The sequence below is a fragment of the Tamandua tetradactyla genome, chromosome 23, assembly GCF_023851605.1.
Source record: "Tamandua tetradactyla isolate mTamTet1 chromosome 23, mTamTet1.pri, whole genome shotgun sequence".
NCBI classification, from domain to species: domain Eukaryota; kingdom Metazoa; phylum Chordata; class Mammalia; order Pilosa; family Myrmecophagidae; genus Tamandua; species Tamandua tetradactyla.
Genome location: NC_135349.1, coordinates 8,329,183 through 8,345,090, shown reverse-complemented (window position 1 = coordinate 8,345,090; position 15,908 = coordinate 8,329,183).

The following is a 15,908-nucleotide window of genomic DNA, read 5'->3' as shown; positions in this document are numbered from 1 at the left end:
TCAGTGGCAAATAGAGATGCTGTCTGGAGCCTTTGGCAGGCCCCTATAGGAGAATCACAACGCAGACCCTTAGGATTTTGGAGCAAAGCCTTACCATCTGCTGCAGATAACTACTCTCCTTTTGAGAAACAGCTTTTGGCCTGCTACTGGGCCTTAGTAGAGACTGAACGCTTAACCATGGGCCACCAAGTTACCATGAGACCTGAGTTGCCTATCATGAGTTGGGTGTTGTCTGACCCACCAAGCCATAAAGTTGGGCGTGCACAGCAGCACTCTATTGTAAAGCGGAAATGGTATATACGAGATAGAGCCAGAGCAGGTCCTGAAGGCACAAGTAAGTTATATGAAGAAGTGGCCCAAATTCCCATGGTTTCCACTCCTGCTGCCACATTACCTTCTCTTTCCCAGACCAGAGCTATGGCCTCTTGGGGAGTTCCTTACAGTGAATTGACTGAGGAAGAGAAAACTCGGGCCTGGTTTACAGATGGTTCAGCACGATATGCAGGTACCACCCAAAAGTGGACAGCTGCAGCATTACAACCCCTTTCTGGGGTGTCCTTGAAGGACAGTGGTGAGGGGAAATCCTCCCAGTGGGCAGAACTTCGAGCAGTGCACCTGGTTGTTCATTTTGCTTGGAAGGAAAACTGGCCAGAGGTGCGTTTGTATACTGACTCATGGGCTGTTGCTAATGGTTTGGCTGGATGGTCAGGGACTTGGAAAGACCATAATTGGAAACTTGGTGACAAAGAGGTCTGGGGAAGAAGTATGTGGATAGACCTTTCTGAGTGGGCTAAAAACATGAAGATATTTGTGTCCCATGTGAATGCACACCAGAGGGTGACTTCAGCAGAGGAAGATTTTAATAATCAAGTGGATAAGATGACCCGTTCTATGGATACCAGTCAGCCTGTTTCCCCAGCAACTCCTGTTATTGCCCAATGGGCTCATGAACAAAGTGGTCATGGTGGTAGGGATGGAGGTTATGCATGGGCTCAGCAACATGGACTTCCACTCATCAAGGCTGACCTGGCTACAGCCACTGCTGAGTGCCCAATCTGCCAGCAGCAGAGACCCACACTCAGCCCCCGATATGGCACCATTCCCCGAGGTGACCAGCCAGCTACATGGTGGCAGGTTGATTACATTGGACCACTCCCTTCATGGAAGGGGCAGCGATTTGTTCTAACTGGAATAGACACATACTCTGGATATGGGTTTGCTTTCCCTGCACGCAATGCTTCTGCCAAAACTACTATCCATGGGCTTACAGAATGCCTTATCCATCGTCATGGTATTCCACAGAGCATTGCTTCGGATCAAGGAACACACTTCACAGCAAATGAAGTGCAGGAATGGGCACATGCTCATGGAATTCTCTGGTCTTACCATGTTCCCCATCATCCAGAAGCAGTTGGATTGATAGAACAGTGGAATGGCCTTTTGAAAACTCAATTATGGTGCCAACTAGGTGGCAAAAACTTGAAAGGCTGGGGTAATGTTCTCCAGGAAGCTGTGTATGCTCTGAATCAGCGTCCACTGTATGGTGCTGTTTCTCCCATAGCCAGGATCCATGGGTCCAGGAACCAAGGGGTGGAAATGGGTGTGGTGCCACTCACTATTACTCCTAGTGATCCACTAGGAAAATTTTTGCTTCCTGTCCCTGCTACCCTGAGTTCTGCTGGTCTACAGGTTTTAGTTCCAAAATGGGGTGTGCTTTCTCCAAGAGAAACAACAGTGATACCACTGAACTGGAAGTTAAGATTGCCACCTGGCCACTTTGGGCTACTTATGCCTCTGGATCAACACACCAAGAAGGGGATTACATTATTGTCTGGGGTAATTGACCCTGACTATCAGAAGGAAGTGGGACTGCAACTACATAATGGAGGTAAAGAAGAGTTTTCTTGGAATATAGGAGATCCCCTGGGGCGTCTATTAGTATTACCATGCCCTGTGATTAAAATCAATGGAAAACTGCAACAACACAATCCAGGCAGGACCACTAATGGCTCTGAGACTTCAGGAATGAAGGTTTGGGTCACACCACCAGGCAAAGAACCATGGCCAGCTGAAGTGCTTGCTGAGGGGAAAGGGAACATGGAATGGGTAGTGGAAGAAGGTAGTGATAAATATGAACTTCGACCACGTGATCAGTTACAGAAACGAGGACTGTAATGCTGTTTTGTTTGTGTTATACTATTTAAGTTGTAAGATATCAAGTTTAAGAATGAATGTTGCCCAAGGATTTGCACGCTATTCTGGAGAGATTTAATGTGTTTCCAGTTATATGCAGGACAGTTGAGTATTGTCAGGTAAAAGAAAAAATGTGTGCTTATTTGTTTTCATTTGGAAATTAAGTATGGTTTAAGGTGATATATATATATATATCATATATATATATATATATATATATATATCATATATATATATATATATATATATATGTGCCAAGTTGACAAGGGGTGGACTGTCATGGTTAGGGACAGGTGTCAACTTGGCCAAGTTGTGGTACCTGTTCATCTGATTGGGCAAGCTCTGCCCTGTCTGTTGCAATGAGGACATTTCATAGGATTAGGTCATGATCACGTCAGCTACATCCACAGCTGATTCCATTTGTAATCAGCCAAAAGGGAGTGTCTTCTGCAATTAGTGATGCTAAATTCAATCATGGGAAGCCTTTTAAGGAGGACTCAGAGAAGACAGGTTGCATTCCTGCTTTGACTGGTGAGCCTCTCCTGTGGAGTTCGTCCAGGCCATCCATTGGAGTCATCGGCTTCACAGCCTGCCCTGTGGATTTTGGACTCTGCATTCCTACGGTCACGTGAGACACTTTCATAAATTTTATATTTGCAAGTGTTCCCTGTTGGTTCTGTTTCTCTAGAGAACCCTAACTAATACACCACTTCAAAAACGAAATCAATAAATTGAGGGAGGACATGAAGAAGACATGGGATGAACAAAAAGAAGAAATGGAAAGTCTGAAAAAACAAATCACGGAACTTATGGGATTGAAAGACACAGTAGAAGAGATGAAAAAAACAATGGAAACCTACAATGGTAGATTTAAAGAGACAGAGGCTAGAATTAGTGAACTGGAGGATAGAACATCTGAAATCCAAAAAGAAACAGAAACTATCAGGAAAAGAATGGAAAAATTTGAGCAGGGGCTCAGGGAATTGAATGATAATATGAAGCGCACAAATATATGCGTTGTGGGTGTCCCAGAAGGAGAAGAGAAGGAAAAAGGAGGAGAAAAACTAATGGAAGAAATTATCACTGAAAATTTCCCAACTCTTATGAACCTAAAATTACAGATCCAAGAAGTGCAGCACACCTCAAAGAGAATAGATCCAAATAGGCGTTCTCCAAGACACTTACTAGTTAGAATGTCAGAGGTCAAAGAGAAAGAGAGGATCTTGAAAGCAGCAAGAGAAAAACAATCCATCACATACAAGGGAAACCCAAAAAGACTATGTGTAGATTTCTCAGCAGAAACCATGGAAGCTAGAAGACAGTGGGATGATATATTTAAATTACTAAAAGAGAAAAACTGCCAACCAAGACTTCTATATCCAGCAAAATTGTCCTTCAAAAATGAGGGAGAAATTAAAACATTTTCAGACAAAAAGTCACTGAGAGAATTTGTGACCAAGAGACCAGCTCTGCAAGAAATACTAAAGGGAGCACTAGAGTCAGATACAAAAAGACAGAAGAGAGAGGTATGGAGAAGAGTGTAGAAAGAAGGAAAGTCAGATATGATATATATAATACAAAAGGCAAAATGGTAGAGGAAAGTACTACCCAAAGAGTAATAACACTAAATGTTAATGGCCTGAATTCCCCAATCAAAAGACATAGACTGGCAGAATGGATTAAAAAACAGGATCCTTCTATATGCTGTCTACAGGAAACACATCTTAGACCCAAAGATAAGCCTAGGTTGAAAGTGAAAAGTTGGGAAAAGATATTTCATGCAAATAACAACCAGAAAAGAGCAGGAGTAGCTATACTAATATCCAACAAATTAGACTTCAAATGTAAAACAGTTAAAGAGACAAAGAAGGATACTATCTACTAATAAAAGGAACAATTAAACAAGAAGACATAACAATCATAAATATTTATGCACCGAATCAGAATGTCCCAAAATACATGAGGAATACACTGCAATCACTGAAAAGAGAAATACACACATCTACCATAATAGTTGGAGACTTCAATTCCCCACTCTCATCAATGGACAGAACATCTAGACAGAGGATCAATAAAGAAACTGAGAATTTGAATATTACAATAAATCAGCTAGACTTAACAGACATTTATAGGACATTACACCCCACAACAGCAGGATACACCTTTTTCTCAAGTGCTCATGGATCATTCTCAAAGATAGACCATATGCTGGGTCACAAAGCAAGTCTCAACAAATTTAAAAAGATTGAAATCATACACAACACTTTCTCGGATCATAAAGGAATGAAGTTGGAAATCAATTATAGGCAGAGTGCCAGAAAATTCACAAATACGTGGAGGCTCAACAACACACTCTTAAACAATGAGTGGGTCAAGGAAGAAATTACAAGAGAAATTAGTAAATATCTCAAGGTGAATAAAAATGAAAACACAACATATCAAAACCTATGGGACGCAGCAAAGGCAGTGCTAAGAGGGAAATTTATTGCCCTAAATGCCTATATCAAAAAAGAAGAAAGGGCAAAAATACAGGAATTAACTGTCCACTTGGAAGAACTGGAGAAAGAACAGCAAACTAACCCCAAAGCAAGCAAAAGGAAAGAAATAACAAAGATTAGAGCAGAAATAAATGAAATTGAGAACATGAAAACAATAGAGAAAATCAATAAGACCAGAAGTTGGTTCTATGAGAAAATCAATAAAATTGATGGGCCCTTAGCAAGATTGACAAAAAGAAGAAGAGAGAGGACGCAAATAAATAAGATCAGAAATGGAAGAGGAGACATAACTACTGACCTCACAGAAATAAAGGAGGTAATAACAGGATACTATGAACAACTTTATGCTAATAAATATAACAATGTAGATGAAATGGACAAGTTCCTAGAAAGGCATGAACAACCAACTTTGACTCAAGAAGAAATAGACGACCTCAACAAACCAATCACAAGTAAAGAAATTGAATCAGTCATTCAAAAGCTTCCCAAAAAGAAAAGTCCAGGACCAGACGGCTTCACATGTGAATTCTACCAAACATTCCAGAAAGAATTAGTACCAACTCTGCTCAAACTCTTCAAAAAATTCGAAGTGGAGGGAAAGCTACCTAATTCATTCTATGAAGCCAACATCACCCTCATACCAAAACCAGGCAAAGATATTACAAAAAAAGAAAACTACAGACCAATCTCTCTAATGAATATAGATGCAAAAATGCTCAACAAAATTCTAGCAAATCGAATCCAGCAACTCATTAAAAGAATTATACATCATGACCAAGTAGGATTCATCCCAGGTATGCAAGGATGGTTCAACATAAGAAAATCAATTAATGTAATACACCATATCAACAAATCAAAGCAGAAAAATCACATGATCATCTCAATTGATACAGAGAAGGTATTTGACAAGATTCAACATCCTTTCCTGTTGAAAACACTTCAAAAGATAGGAATACAAGGGAACTTCCTTAAAATGATAGAGGGAATATATGAAAAACCCACAGCTAATATCATCCTCAATGGGGAAAAATTGAAAACTTTCCCCCTAAGATCAGGAACAAGACAAGGATGTCCATTATCACCACTATTATTCAACATTGTGTTGGAGGTTCTAGCCAGAGCAATTAGACAAGAAAAAGAAATAGAAGGCATCAAAATTGGAAAGGAAGAAGTAAAACTATCACTGTGTGCAGACGATATGATACTATACGTCAAAAACCCAGAAAAATCCACAACAAAACTACTAGAGCTAATAAATGAGTACAGCAAAGTAGCAGGTTACAAGATCAACATTCAAAAATCTGTAGCGTTTCTATACACTAGCAATGAACAAGCTGAGGGGGAAATCAAGAAACGAATTCCATTTACAATTGCAACTAAAAGAATAAAATACTTAGGAATAAATTTAACTAAAGAGACAAAAGACCTATACAAAGAAAATTGCAAAAAACTGTTAAAAGAAATCACAGAAGACCTAAATAGATGGAAGGGCATACCGTGTTCATGGATTGGAAGACTAAATATAGTTAAAATGTCAATCCTACCTAAATTGATTTACAGATTCAATGCAATACCAATCAAAATCCCAACAACTTATTTTTCAGAAATAGAAAAACCAATAAGCAAATTTATCTGGAAGGGCAGGGTGCCCCGAATTGCTAAAAGTATCTTGAGGAAAAAAAACGAAGCTGGAGGTCTCATGCTGCCGGACTTTAAGGCATATTATGAAGCCACAGTGGTCAAAACAGCATGGTATTGGCATAAAGATAGATATATCGATCAATGGAATGGAATAGAGTGCTCAGATATAGACCCTCTCATCTATGGACGTTTGATCTTTGATAAGGCAGTCAAGCCAATTCACCTGGGACAGAACAGTCTCTTCAATAAATGGTGCCTAGAGAACTGGCTAACCATATGCAAAAGAATGAAAGAGGACCCGTATCTCACACCCTATACAACAGTTAACTCAAAATGGATCAAAGATCTAAACATTAGGTCTAAGACCATAAAACAGTTAGAGGAAAATGTAGGGAGATATCTTATGAAACTTACAATTGGAGGCAGTTTTATGGACCTTAAACCTAAAGCAAGAGCACTGAAGAAAGAAAGAAAGAAAGAAATGGGAGCTCCTCAAAATTAAACACTTTTGTGCATCAAAGAACTTCATCAAGAAAGTAGAAAGACAGCCTACACAATGGGAGATAATATTTTGAAACGACATATCAGATAAAGGTCTAGTATCCAGAATTTATAAAGAGATTGTTCAACTCAACAACAAAAAGACAGCCAACCCAATTACAAAATGGGAAAAAGACTTGAACAGACACCTCTCAGAAGAGGAAATACAAATGGCCAAAAGGCACATGAAGAGATGCTCAATGTCCCTGGCCATTAGAGAAATGCAAATCAAAACCACAATGAGATATCATCTCACACCCACCAGAATGGCCATTATCAACAAAACAGAAAATGACAAGTGCTGGAGAGGATGCGGAGAAAGAGGCACACTTATCCACTGTTGGTGGGAATGTCAAATGGTGCAACCACTGTGGAAGGCAGTTTGGCGGTTCCTCAAAAAACTGAATATAGAATTGCCATACGACCCAGCAATACCATTGCTAGGTATCTACTCAAAGGACTTAAGGGCAAAGACAGAAACGGACATTTGTACACCAATGTTTATAGCAGCATTATTTACAATTGCAAAGAGATGGAAACAGCCAAAATGTCCATCAACAGACGAGTGGCTAAACAAACTGTGGTGTATACATATGATGTAATATTATGCAGCTTTAAGACAGAATAAACTTATGAAGCATGTAATAACATGGATGGACCTAGAGAACATTATGCTGAGTGAGACTAGCCAAAAACAAAAGGACAAATGCTGTATGGTCCCACTGATGTGAACCGACATTAAAGAATAAACTTGGAATATGTCATTGGTAACAGAGACCATCAGGAGTTAGAAACAGGGTAAGATAATGGGTAATTGGAGCTGAAGGGATACAGACTGTGCAACAGGACTAGATACAAAAACTAAAAAATGGACAGCACAATACTACCTAATTGTAATGTAATTATGTTAAAACACTGAATGAAGCTGCATCTGAGCTATAGTTTTTGTTTGTTTGTTTGTTTGTTTTATATATATTTTTTGTATTTTGTATTTTTATTTTTTTTCTATATTATCATTTTATTTCTTTTTCTGTTGTCTTGCTATTTCTTTTTCTAAATCAATGCAAATGTACTAAGAAATGATGATCATACATCTATGTGATGATATTAAGAATTACTGATTGCATATGTAGAATGGAATGATTTCTAAATGTTGTGTTAGGTAATCTTTTTTTTAATTAATAAAAAAAATTTTTTTAAAAAAAAAGGTCAAGAGGCTGCCAACACCATGGGATAAAATATTTGGAAATCATGAATTCTGTAATGGTTTGATATCCTGCATACATAAAGAAATCATACAATTCAACAAAACAAACAACTCAATTGTGGTGGTTTGAAAGGATGTATGTCCCCTAGGAAAGCCATGTTTTAATCCAAATCCTATTTCATAAAGGCAGAATAATCTCTATTCAATACTGTATGTTTGAAATTAATCGGATCTTCTCCCTGGAGAGGTGATTTTGTCAAGAGTGGTTGCTAAACTGGATTAGATGATGACATGTCTCCACGCATTTGGGTGGATATTGATAAGTTTCTGTAGTCCTATAAAGGAGGAAATATTTTGGAGAATGAAAGCAAATTCAGAGAGAGCAGAGCAGAATGGCATAGTCATGAGAAGCAGAGTCCACCAGCCAGCGACCTTTGGAGATGAAGAAGGAAAATGTCTCCTGGGGAGCTTCATGAAACAGGAAGCCAGGAGAAGCTAACAGATGATGCTGTGCTCATGATGTGCCTTTCCAGATGAGAGAGAAACTCTGACTGTGTTCACCATGTGCCTTCTCACTTGAGAGAGAAACCATGAACTTCCTCAGACTTCTTGAACCAAGGTACCTCTCCCTGGATGCCTTAGATTGGATATTTCTATAGACTTGTTTTAATTGAGACATTTTCACAGCCTTGAAACTGTAAACTATAACTTATTAAATCCCCCTTTTTAAAAGCCAAAAAAAAAAAAATTACTGATTGCATATGTAGAATGGAATGATTTCTAAATGTTATGTTAATTTTTTTTAATTAATAAAAAAAAAAAAAAAAAAAAACTGCCCTCCGGTAGTAATTGCTTTGAAGCCCATGACTCACCCCATGGCAGTGCGACAGTATCCGATCCCTCAAAAGGCTCTCAAAGGGATTCAAAGCCACTTGGCGCAGTTAGAAGCACACCGAATCATCCGACCGTGCAACTCTCCATGGAACACTCCACTGCTGCCTGTGAAAAAAGCTCAAACTGGGGAATTCCGACTCTTCCAGGACCTGCGAGCAGCTAATGCAGCCGCAGAGACCATCCGTCCTGTGATTCCAAATCCATACACCCTCCTCAGCCTGGTCCCAGGGAAAGCTAATCGGTTCTTTTGTTTGGACTTAAAAGATGTCTTCTGCATACGAATAGCCCCTGTGAGTCAGGAGATATTTGCCTTTGAATGGGAAAGGCCCTCTGAGGGAAACAAAAGGCAATACACCTGGACCTGGCTGCCTCAAGGGTTTAAGAATTCTCCCACTATTTTTGGACAAGCACTGGGGAAAGACTTACAATCATTCCAAACCAGAAATTATAATTGTAGTGTCCTGCAGTATGTAGATGACCTCCTGGTGCCGAGTCTCTCAATGACTTTAAGCTAGGGACAGAGCCTCTCCTCTGCCACCTAGATCAGGTGGTTTACTGTGTGTCTCGTAAAAAGGTCCAACTCTGCCAACAGCAGGTTAAATACCTAGGTTTTTACTTGCAACAAGGAACCCGAAGCCTGGGGCCAGAGCGCAAGCAAGTAATTTGTACAATCCCCACACCAACCTCCCGAAAACAAATTGGAGAATTTTTAGGAGCCATTGGGTTCTGCAGAGTCTGGATTCCGAACTATGTGCTCTTAGCCAAGCCCCTCTATGAAACCACTAAAGGGGGCGATCAGGACCCATTCCAATGGGGAACTGAGCAGGAGCATGCTTTCCAACGTCTAAAAACATTGCTCATGCAAGCCCCAAGTTTAGGCCTCCCAGACTTAGAAAAACCTTTTACCTTGTTTGTCCATGAGCGGGACGGAACGGCCATTGGGGTTTTAACCCAAACGCTTGGATCATGGAAAAGGCCTGTCGACTATCTCTCCGGACAGCTAGACAGTATAGCACTGGGGTGGCCGTCTTGCCTGAGAGCTGTTGCAGCCACTGCCCTCCTGGTCCACGAAGCCGGGAAGCTTACATTCGGGCAGAAGCTAACTGTGCTGGCCCCCCATTCAGTCACCAGCCTCATGGAACAAAAAGGGCATCTCTGGCTATCAAATGCAAGACTCACCAAGTATCAGGCTACTTTATGTGAAACCCCAAACTTACAGCTTGGAGTCTGTCAGACCCATAGACCGGCCACCCTGCTGCCTGTGGGGCCAGGAGCCCCAGAACACGACTGCGTGGAAACTGTAGTCAAGTCTGCTCCAGCCGACCTGACCTTAAAAACCAACCATTAAAATGTCCTGACGTCGAACTGTTCACTGATGGGAGCAGTATAATAAAAGATGGAGTGCGCTATGCAGGATATGCCATCGTTACTTTAGCAGACATTTTAGAGGCAGAAGCCCTGCCTGCGGGAACATCAGCCCAGAAAGCTGAGCTCATAGCGCTCACTCGGGGTCTACAATTGGCAGCAGGACAGGAGGCTAATATTTATACTGACTCAAAGTATGCGTTCACAACCCTACATGTACACGGGGCATTATACAAAGAGCGGGGACTAATGACAGCCGGGGGAAAGCATGTTAAATATGGACCAGAAATTCTAACTCTGTTGGAAGCTGTATGGGCCCCCACCGCTGTGGTGGTTATTCATTGCCGCGGTCATCAAAAAGGCAACTCCTTTAAGGCGAGAGGCAACTGAAAAGCAGATTCAGCTGCCAAGCAGGCCGCACTAGGGCACCTAACGCTTCCCGCAAAAGACAAGCTTCTTGTCGCCCCTCTCATCCCCCATCCATTACAGTGGTGGAAGAAAACACCAACGTACTCAAAGCTGGAAAGCAACTGGTTATGCAAGGAGAGAAAAATAAATCATGAGGGATGGTGGATATTACACGATGGATGCATTGTAATTCCTGGAAACTTAGCATGGCGTTTCGTACACCATGTCCATCACCAGACTCACTTCGGGGAAAAAGCTCTTACTGCCAGCCTGAGCGCCCACCTCTACATACCTAGGCTTCCCTCCTGGGTGAAACTAGCATGCAAGAGATGCATTACCTGTCAAAAGAAGAATGCCAAGCAGCCCAGCGCAAAACTGGGGAGTCTGAACAACCAGCTGGCTGGCCTCAGCCCATTTGAAAATCTACAGGTGGACTCCACAGAGCTGCTGCCGGCCCAGGGATATCAATACCTTCTGGAATTTGTCTGCACCTACTCGGGATGGGTAGAAGCATATCCCACACGTTCAGAGACTACACAGGAAGTGACATGAGCCCTCCTGAAGGACATCATTCCTCGGTATGGGATGCCACTTACCATTGGCTCTGACAACAGCCCTGCTTTTGTGGCTGAAGCCCTTCAAAAGCTGGCAAAAGCTTTACAAATAACTTGGAAACTCCACACTGCTTACCGACCACAAAGCAGTGGGAAAGTGGAGCGGATGAATCAAACTCTAAAGGGACAATTAAGGAAGATCTGCCAGGAGGCGAAACTGACCTGGGTACAGGCACTCCCTATAGCTTTATTTAGAATCAGATCTGCCCCAATTAAAAAAACAGGATTCTCTCCCTTTGAATTAATATATGGAAGGCTGCCACCCCTTACTCGGGTTCTACAGGGAAACCTCAGAGAAATTGGAAATCTAAGTCTGAATCAACACCTAGTGCAGCTGGGACGGGTCTTGAATGAGTTAAAAGGGAAAGCATTGGAGGCAGTGTCCGAACCTCTCAGCATCTACCCTCCCGTTTGTGAATTTGAGCCGGGGGATTTAGTGTGGGTCAAGGACTGGAAAAAAGGCTCCCCCCAGCCTCAATGGAGAGGCCCTTATTGTGTTGTCTTAGCTACCCCTACAGCTGTCAAAGTCGCAGAGATCATTCCATGGATCCACCACTCCTGGGTGAAGAGAGCCACAGCAGACGAGCCCTGGGAGTATACCCCTGTCCCTGGACACCCGACCCGCATCATTCTCCGAAAGCCATCCCGACCCGCATCATTCTCCGAAAGCCACCGCGTCCCCCTCCTGCCCAACTGCAATCTGCTGACCCATGCACGGCAGAGGCTTGAGGAGATAGTCAAGCCCTGCCTCAGTCACCCCCGGAAGCTGACTGATCTATGCATGGCCGAAGCTTGAGGAGCTGCAAACCAGCCTGAGTATCCCCTCCCTCCCCTCATAAGTACCCCTGAACTTTCAGCACACTCCCTAAACTCCCCTGTGCTTCCCTAGCCACAGCCCCCAGTATTCTTTATAAGGCTAGATGAATTGTTGGCTCCTGCTCTCAATTGGGCTCCTCGCTCTATTATTTAGTATTGGGTTAGCAGCAGTAGCTCCCCCAGACTGGAATTTGCTGGAAAAGGTCCTGCTTGCTCTAACATACTTGTGTTGTGTAGGATGCATCTGTATCTTATCCTGTGTGCCCTTCTAAGGTTTATGAGCAGCGGTAGCCTCCCACCGGCAGCAACTGTTATAAAGGGATATGTATCTTTGTAGGGAAAAAGTGCTGTTTCTTTGTAAACCAGTCTGGCATAAGTGCTGCTAAAATTCAGGAACAGAGAAAGTGGGTACGAAACCGGGACATAAAACAAACAAACAAACAAAAAAACTGGACTAACTGGATCCGCTAGCCGGTCCCCTATTTACCATATTAATCACCAAAGGTCCCTGTGCAATCAGAGCCCTCATCAAATTCATTGAAAATGCTGTAGCCCAGCGAGTCACAGCACGAATCCCCCTAATGAGAAGGTACAAACCATCAAATTTAAGGTGATGCTATAACCCCTCCCTATTAAGTCAGGGTAAGCATCTGTTCTAGTTTGCTAGCTGCTAGAATGCAATATACCAGAAACGGAATGGCTTTTAAACAGGGGAATTTAATGAGTTGCTAGTTTACAGTTCTAAGGCTGAGAAAATGTCCCAGTTAAAGCAATCTATAGAAATGTCCAATCTAAGGCATCCAGGGAAAGATACCTTGGTTCCAGAAGGCTGATGAAGTTCAGGGTCTCTCTCTCTCATCTGAGAAGGCACATGGTGAACACAGTCATGGTTTCTCTCTCAGCTGGAAGGGCACATGGTGAACACGGCGTCATCTGCTAGCTTCTTCTCCTGGCTTCCTGTTTCATGAAGCTCCCCTGGAGACGTTTTCCTTCTTCATCCCCAAAAGTCGCTGACTGGTGGATTCTCTGCTTCTAGTGGCTTCTCACTCTGCTCTACTCTATCTGAATCTCTCATTCTCCAAAATATTTCCTCTTTTCTAGGACTCCAATAAACCAATCAAGACCCACCCAAATGGGTGGAGACATGTCGTCCCCTAATCCAGTTTAACAACCACTCTTGACTAAATCACATCATCCAGGGAGATGATCTCATTACAGTTCCAAACATACAGTATTGAATAGAGATTATTCTACCTTTACGAAATGATATTTTGATTAAAACATGGCTTTTCTGAGGGGGCACGCTTCCTTTCCAACCAGCACAGCATCAAAGGGGAGAACTGTAGCAAGCAGGCCCCCCTTTCTCTCCCTTAATTGAGCTGCCTTTCTGTAAAAATCCCCAAACCCCCTCTCCTGACCTTCAGGACTGGGTAAAACTGCAGGCAAATGAGATAAGACACCTGGGATGGGGACCCTCCCCTAACAGCTCATTTGCTTCTGCAATTTGCTTTGTGCCTTAAACCGACCAATTATCTTTCCTTTAATATTGCTATTTACTGTATTAGGCTTGCCCTATCTGTAGCATGTAATAGTGTCTATAAAAACCGGTGTTGCCTTTTGTTCAGGGCTCAGACTTTTCGAGGTGACTCAGCTGAGCCCCGTGCGCACGAGCTAAAAATCACTTGCTTCCTGAAACTGCAGACCCTTGGTCTCAGCCTGCTCTAATTTCTCGGAATGGTCCTGGAGGCCTGCGGCCTCAATCCTGGTTTTCGCGCTACATTACCATTACAAACATCCATTACCAATGCCTTGTAATCATCTCAAACAGAAAACTCTGCACCCATTAAACAATAACTCTCCATTTCCCTTCCCCCAGCCAACCCCCGGTAACCTGTGCTCTATTTTCTGTCTCTGTGAATTTGCTTACTCTTGGTATTTCATATAAGTGAGATCATGTAATATTTGTCCTTTTGTGTCTGACTTATTTCACTGAATGTGATATCTAGGAGGTTCAACCAAGTTGTAGCATGTATTGGAATTTCATTCCATTCTGCAACTGAATATTCCATTGCCTGTATATATCACATTTTGGTTAACCATTATTCTGTTGATGGACACTTGGATTATTTCTACTTTTTGGCTATTGCGGATGGGTATTGCCGTACAATTATCTGTTCAGATATTTGCTTTCTATTCTTTTTTTCCCCCCATAGGCAGACACGGGAAATCGAACCCGGGTCTCCAGCATGGCAGGCGAGAATTCTGCCATTGAGCCACCATTGCACTGCCCTCTATTCTTTGTTAATTCAATCCTAGAAACAGGATTGTTGGGTCATACGGTAATTCTGTGTTCGACTTTCCAAGGAAAGTTGCCAAATTGATTTCTACAGTGGCTGCACCTTTTTACCATCCCACCAACAATGTATAAGGGTTCCAACTTCCTGCATACTTGCCAACACTTGCTATTTTCTGATTTTAGGAAAATAATAGCCATCCCAATGAGTGTGAAGTGATATCTCACTGTGGTTTTGATTTGTATTTCTCTGATGGCCAATGATGTTGAGCGTATTTTCTTGTGTTTATTGGCCATTTGTATATCTTTTTTGAAGAAAGGTTTATTCAAGTCTTTTTCCCATGGGCAGGCACAGGGAATCGAACCCGGATCTCCAGCATGGCAGGCGAGAACTCTGCCACTGAGCCACCATGGCCCTATTTTTCCACTTTCTTGAGAGTATCCTTTGATATACAAAAGTTTTTTATTTTGTTGAAGTCCAGTTTTTCCATTTTTCTTTTGTTGCTTGTGCTTTTGGTGTCATGACTAAGAAATCACTGCCAAATCCAAGGTTATGAAAGATTTCCTCAGTGTTATTGTCTAAGAATAACATGGTTTTAGCTCTTATATTTAGGTCCTTGATCCATTTAGAGTTCATTTTTGTATGTGGTGTGAGGTAAGGATCCAACTTCATTTTTATTTTTTTTTTTTGTATGTGGACAGCCAGTTTTCCTGAAACTATTTGTTGATGAAACTATTCCTTCCCTCATTTTAATGCCCTTGCTGGCAATCTGTTGGCCACAGATGTATGAGTTCCTTTCTGGACATATAATTCCATTCCATTGGTCTATATACCTATTTTTATGCTAGTACCACACTGTTTTGATTATTGTGGCTTTGTAGTAAATTTTGAAATTGAGAAGCATGAGATCTCCATTGTTGTTCTTTTTAAATAGTAATTTGGCTATTTGGGGTCCTTCTCATTCCATATGAATTTGAAAACCAGCTTTTCCATGTCTGCTAAAAAGTCTGCTGGAGATGTGGCCACTCTCTAAGCCAACTTGACAGGTGAACTCACTGCCCTCCTCTCTACGAGACATGACTCCCAAGGATGTAAATCTCCCTGGCAATGTGGGACAGAGATCCTGGGATGAGCTGGGACTCGGCATCAAGGGATTGAGAAAACCTTCTCGACCAAAAGGGGGAGGAGAGAAATGAGACAAAATGGAGTTCATGGCTGAGAGATTCCAAAACAGAGTTGAAAGGTTATCCTGGAGGTTAGTCTTATGCGTTGTATAGATACCCCCTTTTTTGGTTTATGGTTTACTGGAGTGGGTGACGGAGGAACCTGAAGCTGTCGAACTGTGTACCAGTAGTCTTGATTCTTGAAGAAGCTGTATAACTATATAACTTTTACAGTGTGATCATGTGTTTGTGAAAACTTTGTGTCTGATGCTCCT